General features: G+C 39.1%; 1 pseudogene; it reads right to left on the reverse strand.

Moving 5' to 3' along the window:
- Positions 1-1,340: 1,340 nt before the first annotated feature.
- On the reverse strand, positions 1,341-2,265 carry LOC100513665 (olfactory receptor 2B11-like; annotated as a pseudogene).
- Positions 2,266-17,083: the final 14,818 nt, after the last annotated feature.

The following is a 17,083-nucleotide window of genomic DNA, read 5'->3' on the forward strand; positions in this document are numbered from 1 at the left end:
GCTTGAAGTAATCAAGTTGCTTTCCATTCTAGAAATATCAATTGTTTCTTTCTCATAATGATTCTTGCACTGTTTCAGAAGGCATTCCTGGCTGTTTCCATCATGCGCCAAATGTTTACATGTTGTGGTTCGTTATTATATCACTAATTTTCTCTTACTGATTCAGAAGGTTCATGCTTATGCTCTTTAAAAGAAATGTTAAGAAACTTATGCACATATTTTGTCCACCTATTTAATTTATTTTAATATTTAAGAATATATTTTAAGGTTTTTAGGTAAATATTCAAACCCTGTATACTTTTTTTGTTAAACAAGACCCACAATGAGTCTTTAAGGAAGCAGTAGCATCTCCATAAGTTGAGGCTGATTGTCTCATAAGACTCCTGGTTTGTCTAAGGTTTATTTATTTATTTATTTATTTGAATTGATTACATTTATTGTTGTACAATGATCATCCCAATCCATTTTTATAGGATTTCCATCCCGTGACCTCACTGCATCCTCCCATCCCCCAAACTGTCTCCTTTGGAAACCATAAGTTTTTCAAAGTCTGCGAGTCAGTATCTGCTCTGCAAAGAAGTTCACTGTGTCCTTTTTTCAGATACCACATGTCAGTGAAAGCATTTGATGTTGGTGTCTGATTGTCTGACTGACTTCACTTAGCATGATAATTTCTAGGTCTGTCCATGTTGCTAAATATGCCAGCATTTCGTTCCTTAATGGCCGAGTAATATTCCATTGTGTATATGTACCACATCTTCTGGATCCACTCCTCTGTTGAGGGGCATTTAGGTTGTTTCCATGTCTTGGGTATTGACAAGAGTGCTGCAATGGACATTGGGAGGACATGTGTCTTTTTGAGTCATGGTTTTCCCTGGATAGATGCCCAGTGGTCTAAGGTTTAGAGTGTCTCACTCTGAATGCCCAGTGGCAGTGTGCTGCCCTCTTAGACATGGCCAATCTTGCAGAAAGTGGTGAAATATTTCTTAAGGGACACTGTCATAGGAAATCCACTGATGAATAGTTGCCGTGGTGACTAGCTTGAATGAATGGGTTTATATTATTACTTTATTCACTTCTTAACACCATTAGAATTTTAGTGTGTGCCACCAGAATAGAACTCTTTTTAATACATTTCCACAAACAGTGCCCTTATGGGTGCATTATTAGCCAAGTGTCCCCTTGGTCTAAGAGCATTAGAAAGAACATGAGAAACAGGACACAGGACAAGAAGACCCTGTGCCATGATCTGGGGAAGTATGAGACAAGAATGATTTGTCAGAGAAACTCCTATATTCCTACTCACTTGTTAAAGAATGTCATTCGATGTCTGCGAACTATCACTTGGAAGTGAAAACGCTCCTCACCAGGTTGCCCCATGCACCCTTTACATCCTTATTCCTCAGAGTGTAGATGAAAGGGTTGAGTGTAGGAGTCACCACTCCATAGAAGAGAGCCATGAACTTGGGCTGGTCCCTAGAGATGGAGGAAGGGGGCTGAAGGTACATGCTAATGGCTGGGCCATAAAAGAAGAAAACTACAATGAGATGGGAGGAACATGTGCCAAAGACTTTTTTTCTTCCCTCCGAAGATTTAATCTTAAATACAGCATGTCCAAAAGAAGCATAGGAAGCAAGAATGAAGCATAGTGGCACAGCTAACATGAAAATGCAAACCACAGAGAGTGTGAGCTCATTTGCACCCTTCTTACCACAGGCTGCCTTTATCAGAACGGGAACCTCACATACCAAGTGATCCAGTGTGTTGTGACCACACAGTGGTAAATGTAATGTGACAGTGGCCTCTGAGACAGCGTAGGTCATTCCACCCAGCCACACAGTGGCCACCAGTAGGATACAGGTGCACCGATTCATGATGAGGGTGTAGTGCAGAGGCTTGCAGATGGCCACGTAGTGATCGAAAGACATAATAGCCAAGAGCAGACATTCTGTGCCTCCCATTATGTGGAAGAAATAAAGCTGAACGGCACAGCCCAGATAGCTGATTGTCTTCTTCGATCGTCCCAGGTGAAAGAGCATCTGAGGGACAATGCTTGTGGTGTAGCACATGTTCATAAAGGAGAGTTTGGTGAGGAAGAAATACATGGGGCTGTGCAGACGGGAGTCTAATGATGGCTCTGTTTCCCACCATGGCCATGGGGTATGTTAGAAGCAGAATAATGAACAGAGGAAGCTCCAGCCAGGGACGATCCGCAAAGCCTAGTAGAATAAACTCTTCTGGATGGCTTTTGTTAATTCATTCCATTATCTGCAGTTTGCTTCCCCTGTATCGGAGCAGTGGCAGGAAAGGTAGAAAGATTTTGAGAAATGACAAACACAATTGTGTATAGTGGGACTATATGCACACAATTAAGCATCCATTCATAGAAGATTGGGTGCAGTCACTTGGGTGGTTGGGGGAGGATAATTAAAAGATGTGACACCAGGGGACTTAATTTCTCCTCATGACCCTACAGCATAAAGACAGCTACCTTAAGCAAGTAACCGAACCTTTCTGAAATGGAATCTACTACTCTGTGTGATAAAGATGACAATAAGTATGTCCTTGAGCTCTGATAAGGATTGAATGCCAAGCAGAAGTGACTGTGTTTCAGATGCTCCAAAGTAATGCTTTTTCATCCCTTGGTTTGCAGAAATACCAGCTAAGTTTATTGGTTCCTACCTTCAGGTGCCCGATGAAGTAGATGTGGCTGGGTCTTAGGAATCAGATAGGTCTTTTTCAGAATCCCTGCTGCAAGGCCTTACTGAAATGTTAAGAAGAGTGAAAGGGTGGAGTTAGCTCTAGCACAAGGAGGAGGTGGAGAGAACCTAGCCCTAGCCCTTAGTTATCATCTAGATAGGCTTGTGCAGATGCAGGTTGAATTATTACATCATCCCCATGGGGACTAAGAAGGCTTTTACAGTTTAAATCCATCTTGGTCATTTAGAATTGAGCAAGAAACTTAAACCCTTAGATGACAGCTTGCTGAAGTATAAACTGAGAGAATTTAGCTATAAATATGTTTCTCCCAACTCAAACATTTGTTGTTGGATGTCCCTTTTCTTGCATAAATACTTTGTTGAAACCAGGCCGTTGATTGTTCATGTCAGAATTCATTATGTATCTTGTAGGAGTTTTTCTTTATCCCGGGGGCTTATCTTGTTTTTAGGTAAGGCCTTGGCCTGTTATCAACAGCTTACTTACTTATATGTAGCTACAAATACGACATTTATGTCCAGGGAACGGGAACAGGAGGAAAGCATTTCCACTGAGGACCAGAGAGTCATTGGTTTAGAGGCAGCAGATTACATTTGGAGGCTGGCAAAGCACAGTTTTCACATACTCTGTTTCTCTGAGTCCTCAAGGCCATTGTGTGAGGTGTCACATCGAACTCCCCTGGGCTAAGATATTATTTTGATTCCAAAAGAACCCTAGGTCTGTTGTGCACAGTGAGATAATATAATAATAATTCCAGCTGATCCTTAATGAGACCTGTGTGCCAAAAACTACAGTAAACCTTTCAGACCCATGAATCATCTAGTACCTATCCCCAAACCTTATGACAAAGGAAATGTTAGTATCTGAATTGTAAGATACTGTTCATCATTCATCCCAGTTGTCTGCTAATGACTAGGGAGGATCTAAAGATCAAAAAGCCATGAATTCCTTAAATGAGGTATTGAGATGGTGAGACTATAAATCCAGTTTTCAAGGTTCCGTAGATGTATAGCTAAGCTCTAAAATTCTATGCTCGAACTCTGCTCTTTTCCATGTCATTCTCCTGGTATTTCATTACTTTCAATTCTCTGATATCATGACATTTTGTCCAATTTTTCATCTACTTCCAGTGATTTTCCTTCCCTACATAGGGGACTATTTATCTGTGCATATTTTTTATTGCTTTGGCATTGCCCAAAGTGTGCAGCCATTTCCAGGTCAGAGGTCAAACCTGAGCCACAGCAGAGGCCCAAGCCACAGCAGTAACAATGCTCAATGCTGGGTCTTTATCCAGGAGGCAGCCAGGGAACTCTGTTTGAATATTTAAATTCTCTTGTCTCTCCATCTCCATTAATATTTTCATTCTAGTGTATCTTTTTTTTTTTTTTTTTTGCCACACCCATAGCATGTGGAACTTCCCAGGCCAGGGATTCAACCCATACTGCAGTTTTGGCTTTTGCCACATCTGCAGCAGTGTGGGATCCTGAAGCTGCTGTGCCAAAAGGGAACTTCTCTAGTGTATCTTTTTGTACATCATTTCTCATCACACAGCATTTTATTTATATGGACAGGGACTTTTAAGTTATGTGTAGGAAAATGTTATAGAAGAAAGGAGAGGTTTTTCTCTGACTTCAAAATGTCTGGAGAAATCAGGTGGATGGGTCAACCCATCAGATTTCTACTGCATATTTTAAAAGTTCACATGATTGGATGAAGGCTACACATTTCCTTTAGGTATTTAATACCTTTCAGGAATAGTGTTTGTTCAAATTTACATGCCTTTAATATGGGTTTAAGTGATAGCCTGATAGAATCTGATTACAAAAAAATTCTAGTTGCTCTCTATAGGCACCAAACTAGTTCCAAAAAGTTTAGAAAGACTCTCTCCCAGCAATGAAATGCTTTCTTAATTCCCAGTATATATTTGTTACTATGATATACACACATTCCAACCTTCCCTAAAAATGGATAGTTTTTAAAATGGGTCTTTTGACTTACCTTATGTTGATAACTATAGTTTAAGCAGCAAAAGGAATTATGAAGGAACACAGCTGAATTGTTCCAACTTTCAGAGAAAGACAGAGAACCCTAGAGTACACAGATGAATATTTATGAATAATCTTTGGAAGTGTGTTTTCCATTTCATAAAATGCTGCCCCAAAGAAAAAAAAACCCAGATTAGGAAGACAATCGTAGATAATATCCAGAGTGCTTTGCAGACGTGCAATTTATTTTATTCCTGAGACTCTTGGGCATTATTTTCAAACAGCCCATTTATGCTTATCCCAGATGAGTCAGCAGGCAAACTTCCTTGGGACAGAGTTCTCCATGGAAATGCTTCTGATGTACAGTTAATTACCTCCTGAATATCGGTTGGTAGCAAGTCTCCTTTCTTGTTAATTTGGTTTAGAATAAACTCATTTGATTTCTGAGAGCACTGGAAACTACTTTTATTATTTAATTCATTTATTTCTCTTTTTAATGTTTCTTTTACTGTCATGATTTTTTAAAGTGAAGCATAATTGACATGCAACAATACATTATTTTCAGGTGTACAGTGTCATGATTTGACATTCCTATACCCTGCAACGTGGTAACAGTAAATTTAGCCACCATCGGTCACTATACAAAGTTAAAATTTTCTGTTTTTTTCCTTTTTTTAATTAAAATTTTTATTTTTTATAATGATTGCTATTTTTTCCACTAGGGCTGATTCACAGTGTTCTGTCACTTTTCTTCTGCACAGCAAGGTGACCCAGTCACACATACATGTATCCATTCTTTTTTCTCACATTATCATGCTTCATCACAAGTGCCCAGACATAGTCCCCAGTGCTATACAGCAGGATCCCATTGCTTATCCATTCCAAAGGCTATCGTTTGCATCTATTAACCCCCAATTCCCAGTCCCTCCTACTCCCTCCCTGTCCCCCCCTGGCAAGCACAAGTCTGTTCTCCAAGTCCATGATATTCTTTTCCGTGGAAAAGTTCATTTGTGCTGTATGTTAGATTCCAGGTGTAAGTGACATCATATGGTATTTGTCTTTCTCTTTGTGACTTAACTTCACTTGGTATGAGAGTCTCTAGTTCCATCCATGTTGCTGCAAATGGCCTCATTTTGTTCTTTTTTATGGCTGAGTAGTAGTCCGTTGTGTATCTATACCACATCTTCCTAATCCAATCATCTGTCAATGGACATTTGGGTTGTTTCCATGTCTTGGCTATTGTGACTAGTGCTGCAATGAACATGCAGGGCATGTGTCTTTTTCAAGGAAAGTTTTGTCCAGGTCTATGCCCAAGAGTGGGACTGCGGGGTCATATGACAATTGTATGTATAGTTTTCTAAGGTACCTCCATACCGTTCTCCATAGTGGTTGTACCAGCTTACATTTCTTGCCAACAGTGCAGGAGGGTTCTCTTTTTCTCCACACACTGTCCAGCATTTGCTATTTGTGGACTTATTGATGATGGCCATTCTGACAGGCGTGAGGTGATATCTCACAGTAGTTTTGATTTGCACTTCTCTCATAATCAGTGATGTTGAGCATGTTTTCATGTGCCTGTTGGCCGTCTGTATATCTTCTTTGGAGAAATGTGTATTTAGGTCTTTTGCCCGTTTTTCCATTGGGTTGTTGGCTTTTTTGCTGTTGAGTTGTATAAGTTGTTTGTATATTTAGAGATTAAGCCCTTGTCAGCTGCGTCATTTGACACTATTTTCTCCCATTCTGTAAGTTGCCTTTTTTTTTAATGGTTTCCTTTGCTGTGCAAAAGCTTGTCATTTTGATTAGGTTCCATTGGTTTATTTTGGCTTTTATTTCTGATGCTTTGGGAGACTGCCCTGAGAAAACATTTGGAAGGTTGATATCAGAGAATGTTTTGTGTATGTTCTCTTCTAGGAGTTGATGGTGTCTTGTCTTATATTTAAGTCTTCAAGCCATTTTGGGTGTATTTTTGTGTGTGGTGTGAGGGTGTGTTCCAGTTTGGCCGATTTGCATGCAGCTGTCCAGGTTTCCCAGCAATGCTTGCTGAAAAGGCTGTCTTGTTCCCATTTTATATTCTTGCCTCCTTTGTCAAAGATTAATTGACCGTAGGTGTCTGGGTTTATTTCTGGGTTCTCTATTCTGCTCCATTGGTCTGCCTGTCTGTTGTGGTACCAGTACCACACCGTCTTGATGACTGTGGCTTGTAATGTTGCCTGAAGTCTGGGAGAGCGATGCCTCCTGCTTGGTTTTCGTTCCTCAGGATTGCTTGGGCAATTCTGGGTCTTTTGTGGTTCCATATAAACGTTTGGATAGTTTGTTCTAGTTCTGTGGAAATGCCATGGGTAATTTGATAGGGATTGCATTGAACCTGTCGATTGCTCTGGGTAGTATGGCCATTCTTACAATATTAGTTTTTCCAACTCAGGAGCATGGACTATCTTTCTATTTCTTTGACTCCTCTCTAATTGCCTTGATTAATGTTTTATAGTTCTCAGGAGGTAAGCTTTTGCCTCGTTGGTCAGGTTTCTTCCCAGGTATTTGATTTATTGGGGTGCAATTTTAAAAGGTATTGTATTTTTGTATTCCTTTTCTAATATTTCATTGTTGATGTACAGAAATGCGACTAGTTTCTGAATGTTAATCTTATATTCTGCTACTTTGCTGAATTTGTTGATCAGTTAGAGTAGTTTTAGGGTTGAGTCCTTAGGGTTTTCTGTGTATAGTATCATGTCATCTGCATATAGTGACCATTTCACCTCTTCTCTTCCAATTTGGATACCTGTTGTTTCTTTTGTTTTTCTGATTGCTTGGCTAGGACTTCCAATACTATGTTGAAAATAGCGGTGGTGAGAGTGGGTATCCTTGTCTCGTTTCAGATTTTAGTGGGAAGGCTTTCAGCTTTTCTCCACTGAGTAATATATTTGCACTGGGTTTGTCATAAATGGCTTCTAGTATGTTCCCTCTATACCCACTTTGGTGAGGGTCTTGATCATGAATGGATGTTGGGCTTTGTCAAATGCTTTCTCTGCATCTATTGAAATGATCATGTGGTTTTTGACTTTTCTTTTGTTAATGTGGTGTATGACGTTGATTGATTTGCATATGATGAACCACCCTTGTGCACCTGGGAAGAATCCCACCTGGTCATGGTATATGATCTTTTTAATTTATTTTTTATTTTTTATTTATTTTTTTTTTGTCTTTATGCCTTTCCTAGGGCCACTCCCATGGCATATGGAGGTTCCCAGGCTAGGGGTTTAATCGGGTCTGTAGCTGCCAGCCTATGCCCCCTATGTGGGATCCGAGCCGCGTCTGTGACCTACACCACAGCTCATGGCAACGCCGGATCCTCAACCCACTAAGCGAGGCTAGGGATCGAACCTGCAACCTCATGGTTCCTCGTCGGATTTGTTAACCACTGAGCCATGACGGGAACTCCCATGATCTTTTTAAAATGTTATTGGATTGAGTTGGCTAAGATTTTGTTGAGAATTTTGGAGTCTATAGTCATCAAAGATATTGGCCTCTAGTTTCTTTTTTGGTATCTTTGTCTCGTTTTGGAATTACGATGATTGAGGTATCATAGAATGTGTTTGGGAGTGTTCCTTCTTCAACATTTTGGAAAAGCTTAAGGAGGATGTGTATAAGTTCCTCTTTGTATGTTTGGTAGAATTCGCCTGTGAAGCCATCTGGTCCTGGACTTTTATCTGTAGGGAGTGTGTTTTATGACATATTCAATTTCCTTTCTAGTGATGGCTTTGTTCACTTGATCTGTTTCTTCTTGATTCAGTTTTGGCAACCTGTAAGTCTTGAGAAAGTTGTCCATTTCTTCTAGGTTGTCAAATTTGTTGGCATTCAATTGTTCGGAGTCTTCTCTTAGGGTTTTTTGTATTTCTGCCGTATCCGTTGTGATGTCTCCTTTTTCATTTCTTATTTTGTTTATTTGGGTTTTTTCTCTCCTTCTCTTGGTGAGTCTGGTCAGAGGTTTGTCAATTTTGTTTACCTTTTCAAAGTACAGCTCTTGGTTTTATTGATTTTTTTAAATTTAAAAAAAAAATCTCTATTTCACTGATTTCCTCTCTGATCTTTATGATTTCCTTTCTTCTGATGACTAGGTTTCTTTCGTTCTTCTTTTTCTAATTCATTTAGGTGATGGGTGAAGTTGTTAATTTGAGATTTTTCTTTTTGAGGAAGGCCTGTATTGCTATGAATTTCCTTCTGAGCACTGCTGTTGCAGCATCCCAGCGATTTTGAGTGGTTGTGTCTTCATTATCATTTGTCTCAGCGTATTTTCTAATTTCTTCTTGATTTCCTTCTTGACCCATTGGTTTTTTAGTAGCATGTTGTTTAGTCTCCACATAGTTAGTTTTTTCTCTCTTCTTTTCATGTGCTTGATGTGTGCTTTCGTGCCATTGTGGTCAGAGAAGATACTTGAAATAATTTCTGTACTCTTAAATTTGTCGAGGTTAGCTTTGTGCCCCAGTATGTGATCCCTCATTGAGAATGTTCCATGTGCACTTGAGAAGAATGTATATTGTGATTTTTTGGATGTAATGCCCTGAAAATGTCAATTAGGTCTAATTTTTCTGTTGTGTCATTTAGGATCTCTGTCGCCTTATTGATTTTCTGTCTAGAGGATCTGTCCATTGGTGTGGGTGGAGTGTTAATGTCTCCTACAAATACTGTATTCCCATCGACTTCTCCTCTTTGTCTACTAGTATTTGTTGTAGGTATCTGGGTGCTCCTATATTAGGGGCATCTATATTGATGATTGTAATATCCTCTTCTTGAATGGATCCTTTTCCCATTAAGTAGTGTCCTTCTTTGTCTTTCTTCATGGCCTTCGTTTTAAAGTCTATTTTGTCTGACACGAGGATTGCAACTGCTGCTTTCCTGTCTTGTCCATTGGCATGAAAAATCTTTTTCCATCCTCTCACTTTCAGTCTCTCTGTGTCCTTTGCCCTAAGGTGAGTCTCTTGTAGACAGCAGATTGAAGGTTTTGCTTTTGTATCCAATCTGCCACCCTGTGTCTTTGGATGGGAGCATTAAGTCCACTGACATTTAAGGTAATTATTGATAGATATATATTTGTTGCCATTTTAATCCTTGTTTTCCAGTTGATTCTATGTTTCTCCTTTCTTCCTTTCTTTTTTTTGGTTGGATGATTTCTGCTTATTTTTTGCCCGAGTACTTTTCTTTTTAGTTTTTGTGAATGTGATGTTTGGTTTTGATTTGTGGCTGCCCTATTTTTAAAGTATGTTAACCCCTTCCCGCATCTGTTTGCTTTAGCCTGATAGTCATATAGGCTCAAACACATTGTGAAAAAAAAAATCTATTTTTTCTTACTTTCCTTCCCCACATTCTATGATTGTGTAGTCCTGTTTTCTTTTTTTTAACATCTTCATATATATCTTTTTGCTGTTCCTTGTGTTTATCAGTGCTTTTACAGTAGCTTTTTTGTGTTGTTTTGGTTTTTAGAACTATGTGCAGGCTTATTCAGGTGACTGCTTTCCAATTGTGGTTTCCTCTATCCTAGGTTTCCTCCCAGGTTCGGCTCCTCAGCCTGTGGTTTTCGGCTCCCCGGCCTGTGGTGCACCACTCCCTAGCCCTTCAGGCTGTCTCCACCCACCCAACCCTAGTCGTCTCCCTAGAACTGAACTCTGGAGCCTGAGTCTCAGTGACCAGCCTCCGCCCGAGCGTCTCGGGCTGTGCCATCTGGGGCACTGGTGCAGATGGTCTGTGTGGCTCTCACTCTGTTTTGCCCTCCTTAGTCCAGTTGCTCTGCTTTTCTCAGAGACTTTGAAGTTCCTCGGCTCTGCTGATCTCCCTGTCAATAAGGTGGCCTCCCAGGGTGTGGGTTCCTTTTCTCTTCCACAGCTACCTCTCAGGAGTGCTATTCCTGTCCTGATTCCTTCTGTCTCTCTCTCTCTCCTCCTGCTTTTTTCTACCCAGTTATGTGGAGGGTTTCTTGCCCTTTTTGGAAGTTTAAGTTTTTCTGCTAGCATTCAGTAGATGGTCTTTGTGAACTGTTCTACATGTAGATACGTTTTTTTTGATGTGTTTTTCGGCGAAGGTGAGTACAATGTCTTACCCCTTCGACATCTTTATCCTTCTCTAGAATCTCTGGACATTTAAATTAATTCTTCCAGTTCATGAGTGTAGAATATACTTGCATTTATTTGTGTGTTCTTCAGTTTCTTTCTTCAGTGTCTTTTATTTATTTTATTTTTTCAGGCCACACCAGCAGCACATGGAGGTTCCTAGGCTAGGGATCGAGTTGAAGCTGTACCCGCTGGCGTATGCCCCAGCCACACCAATGCCAAATCTGAGCAGCATCTGTGACCTACATCACAGGTCATGGCAATGCAGGATCCTTAACCCATGGGAGCGAGGCCAGGGATTGAACCTGCATCCTCGTGGATACTAGTCAGATTTGTTTCTGCTGAGCCACAATGGGAACTCCTCATCAGTATTTTACAGTTTTCAGTGAACTTGTTTTTCACCTCCTTGCTTAAATGTATTTCTAAGTATTTTATTCTTTTTGATGCAATGGTATATGGGGTTGCTTTCTTAATTGCTCTTTCTAGTAGTTGTTGGACCACAATTTTAAATAGAGTTAAGTTAGACCAAAGCTAGTTTGAAGGTTGTGGAGAATTTCATGTGAATTTCTTGAATATCTTACATTGTTCATTTGTAGAATTCTCAAATAAGGTATAATATTTCTGGGTTTAAACAATAAATAAGGGGACACAAAGATGAGTTGAAGAGAGAAGAAAGAACCATAAGTGGTCTTTCCAGTGAGGAAGAATAAAATGACAGTAAAAATCCTTAAAATATTTAATAATTTCCTAATATCAAGACTAAGAGCCCGTCTTTTCCCTCTCTCACACACACACAAACACATAACATCCCACATAATAGTAGTCTGATTTGTGTACCAACATTAAGATTTAAAAGTTATCCACATAATCCATGAGTACATTACTTTGAAAAGCAAGTTCAAATGTACTGAACAACATGTACAAATAGATACATCTCCCTTTAAACAGCCTCTCCCCATGGCCCATAATCTCACTGTCCTTTCTGTAAAGGAAACCACTAGTATCATGTGGGTGTGTATTGTTTCACTTTACAAGTGTGATGGGTATATTTCATTCTCTTTCATCCCTCACCCAGATCCACTCTTTATCCCACTGTGTATGTTGTACTCTATGCTCTACTCAAGAGTCTGAATCAAAAGGTGTCCTTGATATATAGCTTCCATTATAGTCAATGGGGGTCACCAGTTGAGGATTAGAGAAAGAGAGAACAGCTAGTTTGGTTTATTTTCCCTTGGCTCCCTCTCAGCTGGGACACCTGAGATGGCCTATATTGCTCAAGCAAAAGTCATAGCTCTTGGAGATAGCTGTGTATTACGGTTTCTTTTTTTCTGGTTTCCAGTACCACTTCCCCACTTTGTTGCTTCAGGCCTTGGGTGTGTGACAGACGTCCACTCTGGCTAGTTCCAGGGTAGTACATGTACAGTACACATATAGATGCCCCTTGTTGGGGTTCTAAATCCTTCTCATGCCTTTGTTGATACTTCCTTTTTTCAACTTCCCTCATTTTCCCAGGTGGAGCGTGCCAACTATTTTATGCTGGGATTATAGCTGATATAACTCTCCTTTTACAGATGGACCAAGATCATTCCATGCTTCACAACCTTTTTTTTTTTTTTTTTTTTTTTTTGTCTTTATATGGCTGCACCCGCGGCATATGGATGTTCCCAGGCTAGGGGTCAAATTGAAGCTATAGCTGCTGGCCTATGCCACAGCGACAGCAACGCCAGACCTGACCCATGTCTGTGACCCACACCACAGCTCACAGCAGTGCCGGATCCTTAACCCACTGAGCGAGGCCAGGGAGTGAACCCGCAACCCCATGGTTCCTAGTCAGATTCGTTTTGGCTGCACCATAATGGGAGCTCCCATGCTTCAGAACTTTTGAAATCACCATTTCTCCTGCCTCAAATGCTCTTGGAGTTCCCATCATGGCTCGGTGGTGAATGAATCTGACTAGGAACCATGAGGTTGTGGGTTCCATCCCTGCCCTTGCTCAGTGGGTTAAGGAACCAGCGTTGCTGTGCACTGTGGTGTAGGTCCCAGACGCGGCTCGGATCCGTGTTGCTGTGGCTCTGGTGTAGGCTGGTGGCTACAGCTCTGATTGGACCCCTAGCCTGGGAACCTCTATATGCCACAGGAGCGGCCGAAGAAATGGCAAAAAGACAAATACATAAATAAATAAATAAATAAATAATAAAATGCTCTTTCCCTGATTTCATCCTGGCCAGCTCCTTCCTGTCTTTCAGTTTTGAGCTTAAAGATCCCTTCTAAGAACGGATACCCAAAATGAATTTACTTCCCAGTTTCTCTATAGCATAATCTTTTAAGTTTCATCAAAAGAGTAGTTTCTAAGTTATTTTACTTTCCAATTCTCTCTCTGAAAGATGTAAATTTTATGACAGTAGTAGCTCAAAAATTCTAGTGAAATTATTATTATAGACATGATTTTTATAGACATACATGCACACACATTTTCGATGGCACAGAAATTGTCAAATCAATAATTTAAAAAAGATACATATTTTTACAAATCTCTGATATGCTTTTGCTGCCTTCTATATGTTTGGTATGTTTTGTTTCTGTTTTTATTATTCCCAAATTAGTTGGTAATTTCCCTTGTAATTTCTTCTGAGACATTTATTATTTGGAAGTGCATTGTCTAATTTCTCTGTACTCATGTTTCTCAACATTATTGTTATCCATTGCATCTCATTCTGTTTTGTTTAGAGGACATACTTTCAGTCATTTTACCTTTTTTGGGGGGGCTGTACCTATGGCATATGGGAGTTCCCAGTCTAGGGATAGAATTGAAGCTGCAGCTGCCAGCCAACCCAACTACAGCACAGCTCACAGCAACACCGGATCCTTAACCCACTGAGCGGGGCCAAGGATCGAACCCTCATCCTCATGGATAGTAGTCGGGTTTGTTACCACTGAGCTACTGTGGGAACTCCACTTTCAGTCATTTTAAATTTATTGTAACTTGTTTCATGGCCTGACCAATGATCGATTCTGTAGAATATTCCATATGCAATGAGACATATGTATATTCTGCTTTTGTTGGGTGAAGTGTTCTGTAGATGTCTGTTAGTTTTATTTTGTTTATATTGTTCACATCTCTCTTTCCTTGCTGATAGTCTGTCTAATTGTTCTATCCATTGTTTTAAGTGGGGCATTGAGGTTCAACAGTTATTGTGGAGTTATCTATTTCTCCAGTTAGTTCTGTTACTTTTCATGGTATGTATTTTGGCAGTCTTTTATTAGATGCCATATCTATCCATATCTTCTGGATGGATAGATCAAATGTAACATTATAAAAATTTTTTGACTGTAATAACAATTCTTGTCTTTATGTCTAAATTTTCTGATATCCACAAAACTGTTAGTGCTCTCTTTTTTTGCTTTATTTATTAATTTTTTGGAGTACAGATGTCTCAGAATATTATAGAAGTTTCAGGTGTACAGCATAGTGATTCACTACTTTTATAGGTTATATGCTATTAAAATTGTTGCAAGATAATGGCTATAATTCTCTGTGTTAGACAATAAAACCTGGGTTTCTTATCTATTTTATAGGTAGTAGTTTGTATCTATCAATCTCATACCCCTCTCTTGCCCCTCCCCTCTTCCCTCTTTTCACTGGGAACCACTAGTTTGTTCTCTGCATTTGTGAATCTGTTTTTGTTTTCTTAAATACGTTCATTTTTTTTTATTTTTTAGATTCCATATATAAATGATAGCGTGGAGTGTTTGTAAATATGTCACATCAATATGTCTTCTTTATCTCCTTTATCCGTTCAAGTATTGATGCACACTAAGTGGGCACCCATATCTCGGCTATTGTTAATAATGCTGCTCTGAACATTAGGGTGCCTGTATCTTTTCAAATTCATGTCTTTGTTTTCTTTAGGTATCTACCCAGAAATGGAATTGCTGGATCATGTGGTCGTTCTATTTTTGGTTTTTTGAGAAATCTCCGTAATGTTTTCCATAATGGCTGCACAAATTTACATTTCTACCAAGAAAGGACAAGGGTTTCCTTTTCTCCATATCCTCACCAATATGTGTTATTTGTGTGGTTTTTGATTATTAACATTCTAGTAGATATGAGGTGATATCTCATTGTAGTTTTGTTTTACATTTACCTAATAATTAGTGATGTTGAACATCTTTCTATGTGCCCGATAGCCACGTATATGTCTTCTTTGGAACAATGTCTTTTCGGATCTTCCACCCATTTCTGGATTGTTTTTTTTTTTGATATTGAGTTGTATGAGCTTTTTATATATTTTGGCTATTAGCCCCTTATCCATCGTATCATATAGGCTTGAGTATTGTCTTCTATTCAGTAGGTGGTCTTTTTTTGTAGATCATTTTCTTTGCTATGCAAAAGCTTTTAAGTTTAATTAGTCCTATTTGTGTGTTTTTGGTTTTATTCCTTTTGCCTTAGCATGTGGATCCAAAAAGAATTGCTATGATTTATGTCATTAGAATGTTCTGCCTATGTTCTAGAGTCTTATGGTTTCAGGTCTTACGTTAAGGTCTTTAATCTATTTGGAGTTTGCTTTTGTATAGGATGTGGAGAAATGTTTTAATCTTATTATTTTACATGCAATTGTCCAGTTTTGGATCTTTTGAAGACTATAAAACTTATCAAAATTAGTAAGGGAAACAAAAAGGATTGTGCTGTAAAATTGTTATTAACTTTCTTTTTTTCTTTGTTGCTGTTAGGGCCACACTTGTGGCATATGGAATTTCCCAGGCTAGGAATTGAATCGGAGTCCCAGCTGCTGGCTTATGCCACAGCCACAGCACTGGGCTATCTTAGCTGTGTCTGTGACCCACCCCACAGCCCATGGCAATGCTGGATCCTTAACCCATCGAGTGAGGCCAGAGATTGAACCTCCATCCTCATGGACACCAGTGGGGTTCGTTACTGCTGAGCCACGACTGGAACTCACAACTTGCTTTAATTTTTAAAAATCATTCATTTTTCTTGATTAATCAACATATTTATAAATAATAATCTCTAATGCATGCAGATAATTCCTGCCTATTTCTGTAGCATAATTGTTAATTAGTTATTTTTTGCAAGTTCAGATTATTTTTATCCTTTATTAATGGCACATAGATCTAAATACAAACCACAATGCATTAAGTTTCGGTCTTCAGTGAATCAGACAGCTTTTGCTAAAATGGGCATATCTGGCAAAACAGACAGCTTGGTCATTAGTAACCATCACTACTATCCCCTGGCTGTAGAATTACCACATCTTCTTTTTCTTTTCCAGCTTTATTGAGATGAAATCGACAAATAAAATTGTGAAGACTTAAGGTGTATAATGTGATGATACATATATCAAATATATATCCCTCGATGTATGTATCCATTGTGAGATGACCACCACGATCGAGTTAAGTAGCACATTTGTTGCAGCATGTGGTTATCTTTTGTGTATGTGTGTGGTCAGAAGAGTTAAGATCCGTTCTGTTAGCAAACTTCAAGTACATAATTCAGTGTTATTAACTACCGTCACCATGCTGTGTGTTAGATCCCCAGAACTCATTCATCCTATGCTGTAGGTTGTCACGGTAGCTGTCACAGTTCTCCATTCCTTGTCCTATACCCACTGCTATGTGGGTAGCTGAGAATCTCTCATAGATCACAGCACCTCCCTGAGAACGAAACGTTCAAAGCCAAGGTAATGTTCCTATAGATGCCTCAAGCGACTACACTGTGTTATAACAATGTCCATTTATCTTAGGAGCAAGTTTTCGGATCATTTCCAAATGTATTTGGTCAGGATTCATCTGTACCTATGTCAATCTGTACCTGAAAATGTTTAAAATTATTTATATTATTTAGTGTTAGTTCAGTTTTCTTCTTCCATCCTTGAATTTAAATAGGAGTTCTCCTTCTTTTGAAAAACATTTTCACCATGAGGAATCTTGGTGAAAATTTCCCCTAATTTTCTTTTAATAGTCTGCAACAGATATTTCTGATGTGTTTTTTTGTTTTTTTAGGTGCCCAAACCTGGGATGAACCAGGGACCTTTTGGATTACGTTTAAAGTCTTAATAATTTTCTTTTTTTTGGATGTTTACATATTTTTATAGTACACACAACTCAAAAAGGAACTATTTAACTCTATGTCGTGTACCAATAATTAAGATTGAAGAATTTTGAAACCTTTTTATGGAAGGAAGTAATGCACATTACAGAGCTAATAGGGCATAAAGAGCCATGTGAGACACACATATGTGGAAGCAGTACCCCAGTGAC

This window comes from Sus scrofa, chromosome 7 (assembly GCF_054392235.1).
Source record: "Sus scrofa isolate SSC_HxYL_T2T_F1_AM1 chromosome 7, Sscrofa_HxYL_maternal_Yorkshire_Landrace_v2.0, whole genome shotgun sequence".
In the NCBI taxonomy this organism is placed as follows: Eukaryota; Metazoa; Chordata; class Mammalia; order Artiodactyla; family Suidae; genus Sus; species Sus scrofa.